This window comes from Mytilus edulis, chromosome 13, assembly GCF_963676685.1.
Source record: "Mytilus edulis chromosome 13, xbMytEdul2.2, whole genome shotgun sequence".
NCBI lineage: Eukaryota > Metazoa > Mollusca > Bivalvia > Mytilida > Mytilidae > Mytilus > Mytilus edulis.
The window spans coordinates 69616770-69634707 of NC_092356.1; the positions used below are offsets into that span (position 1 = coordinate 69616770).

Below are 17938 nucleotides of genomic sequence, written 5' to 3' on the forward strand. Positions count from 1 at the left end.
AATGAGCTAGGTCCGGTTCGGAACTTTGCCGTTGGTATATGCCGAAAAGTACCGAATGTGTGGTTGATATGGAAAATACGTAAATTGGCAACTTTGAACCTCTGTGGTGGCCAGACGGGCCCGGATCCCAGAAAAATATTTAAGTGGGGAATAGCTTGGGTCAATACCTTTAAAATGAGCTAGGTCCGGTTCGGAACTTTGCCGTTGGTATATGCCGAAAAGTACCGAATGTGTGGTCGATCTGGAAAATACATAAATGGGCAACTTTGAACCTCTGTGGTGGCCCAGACGGGCCCGGATCCCAGAAAAATATTTAAGTGGGGAATAGCCTGGGTCAACACCTTTGAAATGAGCTAGGTCCGGTTCGGAACTTTGCCGTTGGTATATGCCGAAAAGTACCGAATGTGTGGTTGATATGGAAAATACGTAAATTTGCAACTTTGAACCTCTGTGGTGGCCAGACGGGCCCGGATCCCAGAAAAATATTTAAGTGGGGAATAGCCTGGGTCAACACCTTTGAAATGAGCTAGGTCCGGTTCGGAACTTTGCCGTTGGTATATGCCGAAAAGTACCGAATGTGTGGTTGATATGGAAAATACGTAAATTGGCAACTTTGAACCTCTGTGGTGGCCAGACGGGCCCGGATCCCAGAAAAATATTTAAGTGGGGAATAGCTTGGGTCAATACCTTTAAAATGAGCTAGGTCCGGTTCGGAACTTTGCCGTTGGTATATGCCGAAAAGTACCGAATGTGTGGTCGATCTGGAAAATACGTAAATTGGCAACTTTGAACCTCTGTGGTGGCCAGACGGGCCCGGATCCCAGAAAAATATTTAAGTGGGGAATAGCTTGGGTCAATACCTTTAAAATGAGCTAGGTCCGGTTCGGAACTTTGCCGTTGGTATATGCCGAAAAGTACCGAATGTGTGGTCGATCTGGAAAATACATAAATGGGCAACTTTGAACCTCTGTGGTGGCCCAGACGGGCCCGGATCCCAGAAAAATATTTAAGTGGGGAATAGCCTGGGTCAACACCTTTGAAATGAGCTAGGTCCGGTTCGGAACTTTGCCGTTGGTATATGCCGAAAAGTACCGAATGTGTGGTTGATATGGAAAATACGTAAATTGGCAACTTTGAACCTCTGTGGTGGCCAGACGGGCCCGGATCCCAGAAAAATATTTAAGTGGGGAATAGCCTGGGTCAACACCTTTGAAATGAGCTAGGTCCGGTTCGGAACTTTGCCGTTGGTATATGCCGAAAAGTACCGAATGTGTGGTTGATATGGAAAATACGTAAATTGGCAACTTTGAACCTCTGTGGTGGCCAGACGGGCCCGGATCCCAGAAAAATATTTAAGTGGGGAATAGCTTGGGTCAATACCTTTAAAATGAGCTAGGTCCGGTTCGGAACTTTGCCGTTGGTATATGCCGAAAAGTACCGAATGTGTGGTCGATCTGGAAAATACGTAAATTGGCAACTTTGAACCTCTGTGGTGGCCAGACGGGCCCGGATCCCAGAAAAATATTTAAGTGGGGAATAGCTTGGGTCAATACCTTTGAAATGAGCTAGGTCCGGTTCGGAACTTTGCCGTTGGTATATGCCGAAAAGTACCGAATGTGTGGTCGATCTGGAAAATACATAAATGGGCAACTTTGAACCTCTGTGGTGGCCCAGACGGGCCCGGATCCCAGAAAAATATTTAAGTGGGGAATAGCCTGGGTCAACACCTTTGAAATGAGCTAGGTCCAGTTCGGAACTTTGCCGTTGGTATATGCCGAAAAGTACCGAATGTGTGGTTGATATGGAAAATACGTAAATTGGCAACTTTGAACCTCTGTGGTGGCCAGACGGGCCCGGATCCCAGAAAAATATTTAAGTGGGGAATAGCCTGGGTCAACACCTTTGAAATGAGCTAGGTCCGGTTCGGAACTTTGCCGTTGGTATATGCCGAAAAGTACCGAATGTGTGGTTGATATGGAAAATACGTAAATTGGCAACTTTGAACCTCTGTGGTGGCCAGACGGGCCCGGATCCCAGAAAAATATTTAAGTGGGGAATAGCCTGGGTCAACACCTTTGAAATGAGCTAGGTCCGGTTCGGAACTTTGCCGTTGGTATATGCCGAAAAGTACCGAATGTGTGGTTGATATGGAAAATACGTAAATTGGCAACTTTGAACCTCTGTGGTGGCCAGACGGGCCCGGATCCCAGAAAAATATTTAAGTGGGGAATAGCTTGGGTCAATACCTTTAAAATGAGCTAGGTCCGGTTCGGAACTTTGCCGTTGGTATATGCCGAAAAGTACCGAATGTCTGGTCGATCTGGAAAATACGTAAATTGGCAACTTTGAACCTCTGTGGTGGCCAGACGGGCCCGGATCCCAGAAAAATATTTAAGTGGGGAATAGCTTGGGTCAATACCTTTGAAATGAGCTAGGTCCGGTTCGGAACTTTGCCGTTGGTATATGCCGAAAAGTACCGAATGTGTGGTCGATCTGGAAAATACATAAATGGGCAACTTTGAACCTCTGTGGTGGCCCAGACGGGCCCGGATCCCAGAAAAATATTTAAGTGGGGAATAGCCTGGGTCAACACCTTTGAAATGAGCTAGGTCCGGTTCGGAACTTTGCCGTTGGTATATGCCGAAAAGTACCGAATGTGTGGTTGATATGGAAAATACGTAAATTGGCAACTTTGAACCTCTGTGGTGGCCAGACGGGCCCGGATCCCAGAAAAATATTTAAGTGGGGAATAGCCTGGGTCAACACCTTTAAAATGAGCTAGGTCCGGTTCGGAACTTTGCCGTTGGTATATGCCGAAAAGTACCGAATGTGTGGTTGATATGGAAAATACGTAAATTGGCAACTTTGAACCTCTGTGGTGGCCAGACGGGCCCGGATCCCAGAAAAATATTTAAGTGGGGAATAGCTTGGGTCAATACCTTTAAAATGAGCTAGGTCCGGTTCGGAACTTTGCCGTTGGTATATGCCGAAAAGTACCGAATGTGTGGTCGATCTGGAAAATACATAAATGGGCAACTTTGAACCTCTGTGGTGGCCCAGACGGGCCCGGATCCCAGAAAAATATTTAAGTGGGGAATAGCCTGGGTCAACACCTTTGAAATGAGCTAGGTCCGGTTCGGAACTTTGCCGTTGGTATATGCCGAAAAGTACCGAATGTGTGGTTGATATGGAAAATACGTAAATTGGCAACTTTGAACCTCTGTGGTGGCCAGACGGGCCCGGATCCCAGAAAAATATTTAAGTGGGGAATAGCCTGGGTCAACACCTTTGAAATGAGCTAGGTCCGGTTCGGAACTTTGCCGTTGGTATATGCCGAAAAGTACCGAATGTGTGGTTGATATGGAAAATACGTAAATTGGCAACTTTGAACCTCTGTGGTGGCCAGACGGGCCCGGATCCCAGAAAAATATTTAAGTGGGGAATAGCTTGGGTCAATACCTTTAAAATGAGCTAGGTCCGGTTCGGAACTTTGCCGTTGGTATATGCCGAAAAGTACCGAATGTGTGGTCGATCTGGAAAATACGTAAATTGGCAACTTTGAACCTCTGTGGTGGCCAGACGGGCCCGGATCCCAGAAAAATATTTAAGTGGGGAATAGCTTTGGTCAATACCTTTGAAATGAGCTAGGTCCGGTTCGGAACTTTGCCGTTGGTATATGCCGAAAAGTACCGAATGTGTGGTCGATCTGGAAAATACATAAATGGGCAACTTTGAACCTCTGTGGTGGCCCAGACGGGCCCGGATCCCAGAAAAATATTTAAGTGGGGAATAGCCTGGGTCAACACCTTTGAAATGAGCTAGGTCCAGTTCGGAACTTTGCCGTTGGTATATGCCGAAAAGTACCGAATGTGTGGTTGATATGGAAAATACGTAAATTGGCAACTTTGAACCTCTGTGGTGGCCAGACGGGCCCGGATCCCAGAAAAATATTTAAGTGGGGAATAGCCTGGGTCAACACCTTTGAAATGAGCTAGGTCCGGTTCGGAACTTTGCCGTTGGTATATGCCGAAAAGTACCGAATGTGTGGTTGATATGGAAAATACGTAAATTGGCAACTTTGAACCTCTGTGGTGGCCAGACGGGCCCGGATCCCAGAAAAATATTTAAGTGGGGAATAGCTTGGGTCAATACCTTTAAAATGAGCTAGGTCCGGTTCGGAACTTTGCCGTTGGTATATGCCGAAAAGTACCGAATGTGTGGTCGATCTGGAAAATACGTAAATTGGCAACTTTGAACCTCTGTGGTGGCCAGACGGGCCCGGATCCCAGAAAAATATTTAAGTGGGGAATAGCTTGGGTCAATACCTTTGAAATGAGCTAGGTCCGGTTCGGAACTTTGCCGTTGGTATATGCCGAAAAGTACCGAATGTGTGGTCGATCTGGAAAATACATAAATGGGCAACTTTGAACCTCTGTGGTGGCCCAGACGGGCCCGGATCCCAGAAAAATATTTAAGTGGGGAATAGCCTGGGTCAACACCTTTCAAATGAGCTAGGTCCGGTTCGGAACTTTGCCGTTGGTATATGCCGAAAAGTACCGAATGTGTGGTTGATATGGAAAATACGTAAATTGGCAACTTTGAACCTCTGTGGTGGCCAGACGGGCCCGGATCCCAGAAAAATATTTAAGTGGGGAATAGCCTAGGTCAACACCTTTAAAATGAGCTAGGTCCGGTTCGGAACTTTGCCGTTGGTATATGCCGAAAAGTACCGAATGTGTGGTTGATATGGAAAATACGTAAATTGGCAACTTTGAACCTCTGTGGTGGCCAGACGGGCCCGGATCCCAGAAAAATATTTAAGTGGGGAATAGCTTGGGTCAATACCTTTAAAATGAGCTAGGTCCGGTTCGGAACTTTGCCGTTGGTATATGCCGAAAAGTACCGAATGTGTGGTCGATCTGGAAAATACATAAATGGGCAACTTTGAACCTCTGTGGTGGCCCAGACGGGCCCGGATCCCAGAAAAATATTTAAGTGGGGAATAGCCTGGGTCAACACCTTTGAAATGAGCTAGGTCCGGTTCGGAACTTTGCCGTTGGTATATGCCGAAAAGTACCGAATGTGTGGTTGATATGGAAAATACGTAAATTGGCAACTTTGAACCTCTGTGGTGGCCAGACGGGCCCGGATCCCAGAAAAATATTTAAGTGGGGAATAGCCTGGGTCAACACCTTTGAAATGAGCTAGGTCCGGTTCGGAACTTTGCCGTTGGTATATGCCGAAAAGTACCGAATGTGTGGTTGATATGGAAAATACGTAAATTGGCAACTTTGAACCTCTGTGGTGGCCAGACGGGCCCGGATCCCAGAAAAATATTTAAGTGGGGAATAGCTTGGGTCAATACCTTTAAAATGAGCTAGGTCCGGTTCGGAACTTTGCCGTTGGTATATGCCGAAAAGTACCGAATGTGTGGTCGATCTGGAAAATACGTAAATTGGCAACTTTGAACCTCTGTGGTGGCCAGACGGGCCCGGATCCCAGAAAAATATTTAAGTGGGGAATAGCTTGGGTCAATACCTTTGAAATGAGTTAGGTTCGGTTCGGAACTTTGCCGTTGGTATATGCCGAAAAGTACCGAATGTGTGGTCGATCTGGAAAATACATAAATGGGCAACTTTGAACCTCTGTGGTGGCCCAGACGGGCCCGGATCCCAGAAAAATATTTAAGTGGGGAATAGCCTGGGTCAACACCTTTGAAATGAGCTAGGTCCAGTTCGGAACTTTGCCGTTGGTATATGCCGAAAAGTACCGAATGTGTGGTTGATATGGAAAATACGTAAATTGGCAACTTTGAACCTCTGTGGTGGCCAGACGGGCCCGGATCCCAGAAAAATATTTAAGTGGGGAATAGCCTGGGTCAACACCTTTGAAATGAGCTAGGTCCGGTTCGGAACTTTGCCGTTGGTATATGCCGAAAAGTACCGAATGTGTGGTTGATATGGAAAATACGTAAATTGGCAACTTTGAACCTCTGTGGTGGCCAGACGGGCCCGGATCCCAGAAAAATATTTAAGTGGGGAATAGCTTGGGTCAATACCTTTAAAATGAGCTAGGTCCGGTTCGGAACTTTGCCGTTGGTATATGCCGAAAAGTACCGAATGTGTGGTCGATCTGGAAAATACGTAAATTGGCAACTTTGAACCTCTGTGGTGGCCAGACGGGCCCGGATCCCAGAAAAATATTTAAGTGGGGAATAGCTTGGGTCAATACCTTTGAAATGAGCTAGGTCCGGTTCGGAACTTTGCCGTTGGTATATGCCGAAAAGTACCGAATGTGTGGTCGATCTGGAAAATACATAAATGGGCAACTTTGAACCTCTGTGGTGGCCCAGACGGGCCCGGATCCCAGAAAAATATTGAAGTGGGGAATAGCCTGGGTCAACACCTTTGAAATGAGCTAGGTCCGGTTCGGAACTTTGCCTTTGGTATATGCCGAAAAGTACCGAATGTGTGGTTGATATGGAAAATACGTAAATTGGCAACTTTGAACCTCTGTGGTGGCCAGACGGGCCCGGATCCCAGAAAAATATTTAAGTGGGGAATAGCCTGGGTCAACACCTTTAAAATGAGCTAGGTCCGGTTCGGAACTTTGCCGTTGGTATATGCCGAAAAGTACCGAATGTGTGGTTGATATGGAAAATACGTAAATTGGCAACTTTGAACCTCTGTGGTGGCCAGACGGGCCCGGATCCCAGAAAAATATTTAAGTGGGGAATAGCTTGGGTCAATACCTTTAAAATGAGCTAGGTCCGGTTCGGAACTTTGCCGTTGGTATATGCCGAAAAGTACCGAATGTGTGGTCGATCTGGAAAATACATAAATGGGCAACTTTGAACCTCTGTGGTGGCCCAGACGGGCCCGGATCCCAGAAAAATATTTAAGTGGGGAATAGCCTGGGTCAACACCTTTGAAATGAGCTAGGTCCGGTTCGGAACTTTGCCGTTGGTATATGCCGAAAAGTACCGAATGTGTGGTTGATATGGAAAATACGTAGATTGGCAACTTTGAACCTCTGTGGTGGCCAGACGGGCCCGGATCCCAGAAAAATATTTAAGTGGGGAATAGCCTGGGTCAACACCTTTGAAATGAGCTAGGTCCGGTTCGGAACTTTGCCGTTGGTATATGCCGAAAAGTACCGAATGTGTGGTCGATCTGGAAAATACATAAATGGGCAACTTTGAACCTCTGTGGTGGCCCAGACGGGCCCGGATCCCAGAAAAATATTTAAGTGGGGAATAGCCTGGGTCAACACCTTTGAAATGAGCTAGGTCCGGTTCGGAACTTTGCCGTTGGTATATGCCGAAAAGTACCGAATGTGTGGTTGATATGGAAAATACGTAAATTGGCAACTTTGAACCTCTGTGGTGGCCAAACGGGCCCGGATCCCAGAAATATATTTAAGTGGGGAATAGCCTGGGTCAACACCTTTAAAATGAGCTAGGTCCGGTTCGGAACTTTGCCGTTGGTATATGCCGAAAAGTACCGAATGTGTGGTTGATATGGAAAATACGTAAATTGGCAACTTTGAACCTCTGTGGTGGCCAGACGGGCCCGGATCCCAGAAAAATATTTAAGTGGGGAATAGCTTGGGTCAATACCTTTAAAATGAGCTAGGTCCGGTTCGGAACTTTGCCGTTGGTATATGCCGAAAAGTACCGAATGTGTGGTCGATCTGGAAAATACGTAAATTGGCAACTTTGAACCTCTGTGGTGGCCAGACGGGCCCGGATCCCAGAAAAATATTTAAGTGGGGAATAGCTTGGGTCAATACCTTTGAAATGAGCTAGGTCCGGTTCGGAACTTTGCCGTTGGTATATGCCGAAAAGTACCGAATGTGTGGTCGATCTGGAAAATACATAAATGGGCAACTTTGAACCTCTGTGGTGGCCCAGACGGGCCCGGATCCCAGAAAAATATTTAAGTGGGGAATAGCCTGGGTCAACACCTTTGAAATGAGCTAGGTCCGGTTCGGAACTTTGCCGTTGGTATATGCCGAAAAGTACCGAATGTGTGGTTGATATGGAAAATACGTAAATTGGCAACTTTGAACCTCTGTGGTGGCCAGACGGGCCCGGATCCCAGAAAAATATTTAAGTGGGGAATAGCCTGGGTCAACACCTTTAAAATGAACTAGGTCCGGTTCGGAACTTTGCCGTTGGTATATGCCGAAAAGTACCGAATGTGTGGTTGATATGGAAAATACGTAAATTGGCAACTTTGAACCTCTGTGGTGGCCAGACGGGCCCGGATCCCAGAAAAATATTTAAGTGGGGAATAGCTTGGGTCAATACCTTTAAAATGAGCTAGGTCCGGTTCGGAACTTTGCCGTTGGTATATGCCGAAAAGTACCGAATGTGTGGTCGATCTGGAAAATACGTAAATTGGCAACTTTGAACCTCTGTGGTGGCCAGACGGGCCCGGATCCCAGAAAAATATTTAAGTGGGGAATAGCTTGGGTCAATACCTTTAAAATGAGCTAGGTCCGGTTCGGAACTTTGCCGTTGGTATATGCCGAAAAGTACCGAATGTGTGGTCGATCTGGAAAATACGTAAATTGGCAACTTTGAACCTCTGTGGTGGCCAGACGGGCCCGGATCCCAGAAAAATATTTAAGTGGGGAATAGCTTGGGTCAATACCTTTGAAATGAGCTAGGTCCGGTTCGGAACTTTGCCGTTGGTATATGCCGAAAAGTACCGAATGTGTGGTCGATCTGGAAAATACATAAATGGGCAACTTTGAACCTCTGTGGTGGCCCAGACGGGCCCGGATCCCAGAAAAATATTTAAGTGGGGAATAGCCTGGGTCAACACCTTTGAAATGAGCTAGGTCCGGTTCGGAACTTTGCCGTTGGTATATGCCGAAAAGTACCGAATGTGTGGTTGATATGGAAAATACGTAAATTGGCAACTTTGAACCTCTGTGGTGGCCAGACGGGCCCGGATCCCAGAAAAATATTTAAGTGAGGAATAGCCTGGGTCAACACCTTTGAAATGAGCTAGGTCCGGTTCGGAACTTTGCCGTTGGTATATGCCGAAAAGTACCGAATGTGTGGTTGATATGGAAAATACGTAAATTGGCAACTTTGAACCTCTGTGGTGGCCAGACGGGCCCGGATCCCAGAAAAATATTTAAGTGGGGAATAGCTTGGGTCAATACCTTTAAAATGAGCTAGGTCCGGTTCGAAACTTTGCCGTTGGTATATGCCGAAAAGTACCGAATGTGTGGTCGATCTGGAAAATACGTAAATTGGCAACTTTGAACCTCTGTGGTGGCCAGACGGGCCCGGATCCCAGAAAAATATTTAAGTGGGGAATAGCTTGGGTCAATACCTTTGAAATGAGCTAGGTCCGGTTCGGAACTTTGCCGTTGGTATATGCCGAAAAGTACCGAATGTGTGGTCGATCTGGAAAATACATAAATGGGCAACTTTGAACCTCTGTGGTGGCCCAGACGGGCCCGGATCCCAGAAAAATATTTAAGTGGGGAATAGCCTGGGTCAACACCTTTGAAATGAGCTAGGTCCGGTTCGGAACTTTGCCGTTGGTATATGCCGAAAAGTACCGAATGTGTGGTTGATATGGAAAATACGTAAATTGGCAACTTTGAACCTCTGTGGTGGCCAAACGGGCCCGGATCCCAGAAATATATTTAAGTGGGGAATAGCCTGGGTCAACACCTTTAAAATGAGCTAGGTCCGGTTCGGAACTTTGCCGTTGGTATATGCCGAAAAGTACCGAATGTGTGGTTGATATGGAAAATACGTAAATTGGCAACTTTGAACCTCTGTGGTGGCCAGACGGGCCCGGATCCCAGAAAAATATTTAAGTGGGGAATAGCTTGGGTCAATACCTTTAAAATGAGCTAGGTCCGGTTCGGAACTTTGCCGTTGGTATATGCCGAAAAGTACCGAATGTGTGGTCGATCTGGAAAATACGTAAATTGGCAACTTTGAACCTCTGTGGTGGCCAGACGGGCCCGGATCCCAGAAAAATATTTAAGTGGGGAATAGCTTGGGTCAATACCTTTGAAATGAGCTAGGTCCGGTTCGGAACTTTGCCGTTGGTATATGCCGAAAAGTACCGAATGTGTGGTCGATCTGGAAAATACATAAATGGGCAACTTTGAACCTCTGTGGTGGCCCAGACGGGCCCGGATCCCAGAAAAATATTTAAGTGGGGAATAGCCTGGGTCAACACCTTTGAAATGAGCTAGGTCCGGTTCGGAACTTTGCCGTTGGTATATGCCGAAAAGTACCGAATGTGTGGTTGATATGGAAAATACGTAAATTGGCAACTTTGAACCTCTGTGGTGGCCAGACGGGCCCGGATCCCAGAAAAATATTTAAGTGGGGAATAGCCTGGGTCAACACCTTTAAAATGAGCTAGGTCCGGTTCGGAACTTTGCCGTTGGTATATGCCGAAAAGTACCGAATGTGTGGTTGATATGGAAAATACGTAAATTGGCAACTTTGAACCTCTGTGGTGGCCAGACGGGCCCGGATCCCAGAAAAATATTTAAGTGGGGAATAGCTTGGGTCAATACCTTTAAAATGAGCTAGGTCCGGTTCGGAACTTTGCCGTTGGTATATGCCGAAAAGTACCGAATGTGTGGTCGATCTGGAAAATACGTAAATTGGCAACTTTGAACCTCTGTGGTGGCCAGACGGGCCCGGATCCCAGAAAAATATTTAAGTGGGGAATAGCTTGGGTCAATACCTTTAAAATGAGCTAGGTCCGGTTCGGAACTTTGCCGTTGGTATATGCCGAAAAGTACCGAATGTGTGGTCGATCTGGAAAATACGTAAATTGGCAACTTTGAACCTCTGTGGTGGCCAGACGGGCCCGGATCCCAGAAAAATATTTAAGTGGGGAATAGCTTGGGTCAATACCTTTGAAATGAGCTAGGTCCGGTTCGGAACTTTGCCGTTGGTATATGCCGAAAAGTACCGAATGTGTGGTCGATCTGGAAAATACATAAATGGGCAACTTTGAACCTCTGTGGTGGCCCAGACGGGCCCGGATCCCAGAAAAATATTTAAGTGGGGAATAGCCTGGGTCAACACCTTTGAAATGAGCTAGGTCCGGTTCGGAACTTTGCCGTTGGTATATGCCGAAAAGTACCGAATGTGTGGTTGATATGGAAAATACGTAAATTGGCAACTTTGAACCTCTGTGGTGGCCAGACGGGCCCGGATCCCAGAAAAATATTTAAGTGGGGAATAGCCTGGGTCAACACCTTTGAAATGAGCTAGGTCCGGTTCGGAACTTTGCCGTTGGTATATGCCGAAAAGTACCGAATGTGTGGTTGATATGGAAAATACGTAAATTGGCAACTTTGAACCTCTGTGGTGGCCAGACGGGCCCGGATCCCAGAAAAATATTTAAGTGGGGAATAGCCTGGGTCAACACCTTTGAAATGAGCTAGGTCCGGTTCGGAACTTTGCCGTTGGTATATGCCGAAAAGTACCGAATGTGTGGTTGATCTGGAAAATACGTAAATTGGCAACTTTGAACCTCTGTGGTGGCCAGACGGGCCCGGATCCCAGAAAAATATTTAAGTGGGGAATAGCTTGGGTCAATACCTTTAAAATGAGCTAGGTCCGGTTCGGAACTTTGCCGTTGGTATATGGGTATACATTTACAATTAATTCTCCATAGGCCGTAATGGTAACGTTTTCCTCCGTTGCTCAGTCCATATCGTTTACTTGAACATGTATGATGGCTCATATCGAAGCTGATACATTTATACATGTCTGGTTAAATTTTCGGGGTGGCAAGTGAGATTACTTTTTTCGCAAATTGATGGACCCCGGAAGATGGTGAAAAATGTCAGTCTCCTCATGAAATAATCCCAAAATTCTGATCATAAAATTCAATAAAAAAATTGTCCTTTCTAATAATTTATTTCAGGTCAAATCTACATCTTTCTTTTCTCATCACACCAGCTCTATAAAACAGTTCTTATTGTTCATTTATGTCCATTTTTAAAATCACAGCATCCACAATTGTATGGCGGACTAATATTTTTTTTAATTACGTCATCTGAGTTCCTCATCTCAAGGTCTATTAGGGATCCTGACCCATATTGAAATTCATACTTCTGATTTTTCCAAATATTTTTATGTGATCTTCATCGGTATAACATTCTGAATAAATCTGTGTATTTTTGTCCATTTCTGAAAAAAAATAAAGTTGTTTTAGCACTATAAGGCAATGACACTTTCGTCGCTATATTCATTTATTTTGAATACAATGTGTTTGTATAATTAATTTCTTCCAGAATACCTTCACTAGTCAAAACAAGGACAAAACTTCTGATTATAACCTTTAATTACAATACACAGACCCTGTTTAAGCATTCTATAAAATTTTCTTGTGCCTTAAAGTGCATTTTGACAGAGAAATTATGCAAAAATGAAGATTTTATAAAAAAACCAACACCAAAATAATTATTCTTACTAGTGGAAATCTGGTATTTAAAACTGTGGAAAGCACTCTTAACTACTTGGAAAGTCATCTTTATCATATAATTAGAGTGCAATATAGTGCAAATTTTCAAAACTTGTCCTTTCACATAATTCTATTTGAGAAAAAATGTTTTTAACATGTATTTCAGTGAAAACCTTTTATTAGTGAGAAATCCACATGAGGTTTTAAAGGAAACATTGTGACATCACATGTATTATGGCGTCATTAAATAACGACAGATCAAAATAGAGCTAAATATAGTTTGCAGTGTTACGTGAGAAACAGTTGCCGCAAGATTTAACTCGAAATATCGAGTCGAAACGATCTGTAACTAAGCCTTTTCATTTAATACCAAGACCATAGCAACAGTTTTCATATTTGCATATTTTTAACATACCGACTGTAATTTCAATTGCATAAATACCATAAATAAACAATTTAGAGCTTGCCTAATAAAGCAAAATGCTTACCAGTTATTCAGGACTTTTTAAAACCTCTAGTTTGCCATCTCAGGTTAAAAAGTAATGATATGTCTGGAACTGAAATAAGACAAAAAAATTACTCAGGCTGTGTTATCATTTGATTTAAATACATAAGTACTATTGAGAGAGAAAAATCTAATTCTTGAAAGTTTAATCACAAAGAAAGACAAATGCTTCTCCCTTGTGGCTTAGTCACCTTCATTTAAACCTTTTATTTTAGAAGCAATGGGTAGTAGCTAACTAGCTTAATAGTTGAATAGGTGCAGAAATATTGTTTTCAAAAAGGTTTGACCCTCCCCCTTTTTCACTGAGAAATGACAATATCTATTGTTTTGCTCAAGCGCATTAAAAATATTAGTTCATGATTTTCTTAAAACATGTACATGTTTTTTCTGTTTTTTTGCATATGATATCTACTGACCAGGGGTCAAATCATTGGATAAAAGCACATGCGATGATGTATCTCACTTTACTCGTATGAAGTGTGTTATCTCCCTTGATTATCAGGTATTCCTGTAGACCGAAGTGATAATTACATAACAAAGACTATATTGTGTCATGTTTACTTACAATTTAATAATATTTAAAAGTTGTTTCTTGCACTTTTCAATATAGTAAACAAATTCCTTTGGATCTCTCGGAAGTAAACAAAGTGATGATTGTGCCTAAAAAAAGTGTTCAGCCCCGTGCCAGTAATGCATTTTAAAAGCAAAGTTTCATTGAGTTTTTGCTGATCTTTATCAATAATATTTATCTTAAACCATTTATAATAAATAGGTATAAATAAAAAACTACTAACCATCATTTTCGGTGGTGTACAAGGTGAAATCATCCATAAATCAGCCTGAAAACTTCCGGAATTAAGCTTCTAATTTAAATTGGGTATACATTTACAATTAATTCTCCATAGGCCGTAATGGTAACGTTTTCCTCCGTTGCTCAGTCCATATCGTTTACTTGAACATGTATGATGGCTCATATCGAAGCTGATACATTTATACATGTCTGGTTAAATTTTCGGGGTGGCAAGTGAGATTACTTTTTTCGCAAATTGATGGACCCCGGAAGATGGTGAAAAATGTCAGTCTCCTCATGAAATAATCCCAAAATTCTGATCATAAAATTCAATAAAAAAATTGTCCTTTCTAATAATTTATTTCAGGTCAAATCTACATCTTTCTTTTCTCATCACACCAGCTCTATAAAACAGTTCTTATTGTTCATTTATGTCCATTTTTAAAATCACAGCATCCACAATTGTATGGCGGACTAATATTTTTTTTAATTACGTCATCTGAGTTCCTCATCTCAAGGTCTATTAGGGATCCTGACCCATATGCCGAAAAGTACCGAATGTGTGGTCGATCTGGAAAATACGTAAATTGGCAACTTTGAACCTCTGTGGTGGCCAGACGGGCCCGGATCCCAGAAAAATATTTAAGTGGGGAATAGCCTGGGTCAACACCTTTGAAATGAGCTAGGTCCGGTTCGGAACTTTGCCGTTGGTATATGCCGAAAAGTACCGAATGTGTGGTTGATATGGAAAATACGTAAATTGGCAACTTTGAACCTCTGTGGTGGCCAGACGGGCCCGGATCCCAGAAAAATATTTAAGTGGGGAATAGCTTGGGTCAATACCTTTAAAATGAGCTAGGTCCGGTTCGGAACTTTGCCGTTGGTATATGCCGAAAAGTACCGAATGTGTGGTCGATCTGGAAAATACGTAAATTGGCAACTTTGAACCTCTGTGGTGGCCAGACGGGCCCGGTTCTCAGAAAATATTTAAGTTGGTAATAGCCTTGGTCAGTACCTTTAAAATCAGCCAGGTCCGGTTCGGAACTTTGCCGTAGGGATATGTCGAGGAATACCGAATGTATTGTTGATATAGAAAATACATGTACGTAAATGGACAATTTTGAACCTCTGTGGTGGCCAGACAGTGGCGGTTCCGATAAAAAAATTTAAGTGGCGAATAGCTCGGGTCAATACCTTTAAAATGAGATAGATCTGGTTCGGAAATTTGCCGTATAGAGATAAGCCTAGGATTTCCGAAAGCATGTGTGGTTAATATGAAAAGTACGTTAAGGCACACCTTTGAATCCCTATAATGGCCAATATCTTTCATTAGTACAACACCTCCAAATATAGATAAATTAAGATGGCTTCTTATAATGCTAGTAAAAAAGAACACGAATATAAAGTGTATGGAACTTGTTTGGTAACCTTCTTTCATTGAAACAGGATAAATTTAAAGTAGGGGACGGACACAGTTTTAAACTTTAAAGAAAAGAATGTTTAAAAGGGTGGACCGAGAAAAGTCTTAACTGGTGTCCCAAGAGTTAAACACTTAAGCCCAAAGGCATCGCATCAAGGATTTTACTGACGAAAAAGTACAAAGTTCTTTTTATGAACCTTAACTTAAAAGACGGTTCAGGATTTGAACCGCATCGGAAAGGTCTTGCGAAAACAAAACAGGTGTGGGTGAAAGAGGTCTTTGTTCCATGAAAAGGGTAACCTAAGTCCTTAAAATCTTGATTCAAACAATAAGATTTGCAGTACCAACCTTTTAGCAAGTATAGGCTTTGACAATTTGCCCAAGATTATAAAGGATACTTTCGTTATGCGAGTATTAATGTGGTGAAGGCTTAAACATCTGGACTACGTCTTTACCAAGTAATAAACCACTAACGGATTTTAATCTCCCACCAGCATGTTTCGATAGAATACACATCCTCAGACTCTCTAGATTTTCCTTGTTTTGGTCTTAAGCTTCTATTGACAACTAAAGTTTCAAGAGTTCATCAATGTTTTATGTGTCGAGTTTTTAATCTGATTTACCTCGAGTTCTTGGTGCAGAGTGGTACCTTTTTCTCGAGTTCTTTAATGACTGTATTATATCCTTTCTCTAGTCGTTTTATATCTCTCTTTATCTGGTTACACGCGGATTGTAGTTTTAATTCTAACGGTTTCGTATAGTGTTTCAATTGACGCATGACTCGTCGTTTTGTTGCAGCATCCGTATTATTATTCTAAGATTTAATGTTAGTGATAGGATTGTTGTTCATGTTCAATTCTTCAAGCAATTGACTCCTATTTATTTCTCAATTTCCATAAAGTCAAAATTTGTCTGTCTTGGAAACACAACTTCATCAAGGTTTTCCTTCAGACAACAATTGTGACAAATACAAACAAGAGTGTCCACAGACCACTGGTGCTCTTATCTGAAGTTCATCGGTGATGTAATAGATCTTGAGTTTCAAGTAATTTACCATTACGTAAGGGGGAATTAAAGTCCGTAAGAATCAAAATACGCTCTGCTTGTTGTCGTCTTAAACTAACACGTCAAATGGGTTCCAGATCTCATAATGGAAGGGTTAAAAGGTCATCAAACACGTCTTGCAATCGTTAAATGTAATGTTCTGTCAATTGACTTGTTTCTTCGTTCCTTTAGCTTTCCTGGTGTGTTGACCATCACCCATTCGATATTAACACATCTTGTAAGAATCCATACAAAGTTAACCATCATTTGATTACCACATGCATACCAATTATTTTTTTAAGTTGACGTTGGTTGGAATTCGAAAACGGGTTGTCCATACAATAGTTTGATGTGTTAATCTTGTTTTGAATGTGAGATATGTCTTTGTTAAAGTCGTCGGTTTAAATTTAATAGGCTTAACTATCAGTGTCGGTAAACAATTGTCGAACTTTGTTCCCGTTGGTTTACGCACAAAGTCCAAATTAATGTCGTACATTTAAAATCTTTGAAATGTCTAAGATAATTGCTCCTTAGTACACAGGCTTGTTAAACTTTAGTTTGGTGTTCTTTATGTTTACTACTACCATGGACTCTTTATACACCACGAATTGGTCACAGTTGGGTGTAGCTATTAGTTTCAACGGTTGCTTATCAGTAGTCATTAATATTATATTCACCCGTTAACGTGTGTTTTCCATGGTATTTTCAAACATTGAGTTGTTCATCAGTTTAAAGGAATACTTTTCAGATACGATGCTGGCTATGATTCTAAGGTTAGTGTTCAGGTCAATGAAAATTTTAAGCCAAATTGATTGTTAAAGTTTTGACACACGATGCACTTTGGTTAATACCAACCATTGGAAACAACACTGTTTCAAATTTCTAAAAAAAAAATTAGTAAACACATGTAGTACATGAACATAGTCAGCCACACTAATGTGTTTATTATTAAGTCGGTCAGCAGATAGTAGTTGTGTTTTCGTCATGTCGTAATGACCCTTCATGAAATCGTAAGATAAACATTTTATTTTTAATCATTTATCATAAATTCATTATTCTACCTAAATCACGACTTTCATACCTTAAATTGGTTCAACTTTAAATTCTAAGCTAAATATATAAGGTGTCGGACGAATTTAACATAAACTTACACGAATCAATGAAAAGCATTTCTTACCGGTAATTGACAGCCTAAGTTACATTTTTTTTATGTGCTGCACCACGATACTTACCTGTCGAACGTTCGTGATCACGCACTTTGTCTTCACCTAATTCATCATCGCACATGTGACAATCTTAACTCGCTGTAAAACATTGGGATCTTCTTCAGTCATCACCAGGTCTTTTATCAATGTAGATGTCTGCAATCGCCTTCATTATCTCTTCCATACAAGCCACAAATCTCTGAACAATGTCTTCCAGTGAGTACACTTTTGATTCTTTATACTAGTATTCCCTATGAGCATACTGGACACGGTAGTAAAACCAGAAGGTGTATTTTTGTTAGTTAACATCCGTGTAAGCTTTTAGTTTGTCAGGTTGGCAAGTGTCTATCTGTTCTGAGCTACATTGAATGTCAGCATAAATAACATAAGGAAATCGCATTTTACGTTGGTACTATGTTGTAAGATATTGTAATGGTATCTTCTTCTGGAAATTCGATTTTCACTCCATTCATCTTATCACAATACATTAAATGTTCGTCTAAA

At 42.4% G+C, this 17938-nt stretch overlaps 1 long non-coding RNA gene across 1 annotated transcript; it reads right to left on the reverse strand.

The window, feature by feature from the left end:
- Nucleotides 1-11647: 11647 nt before the first annotated feature.
- Nucleotides 11648-14301, reverse strand: LOC139501367 (uncharacterized). Its single transcript, XR_011658530.1, has 3 exons — nucleotides 13770-14301; nucleotides 12959-13027; nucleotides 11648-12196 (listed from the first exon to the last, which is right to left on the reverse strand). It is a non-coding gene; the product is annotated as an uncharacterized lncRNA (long non-coding RNA).
- Between the last annotated feature and the right edge of the window lie 3637 nt (nucleotides 14302-17938).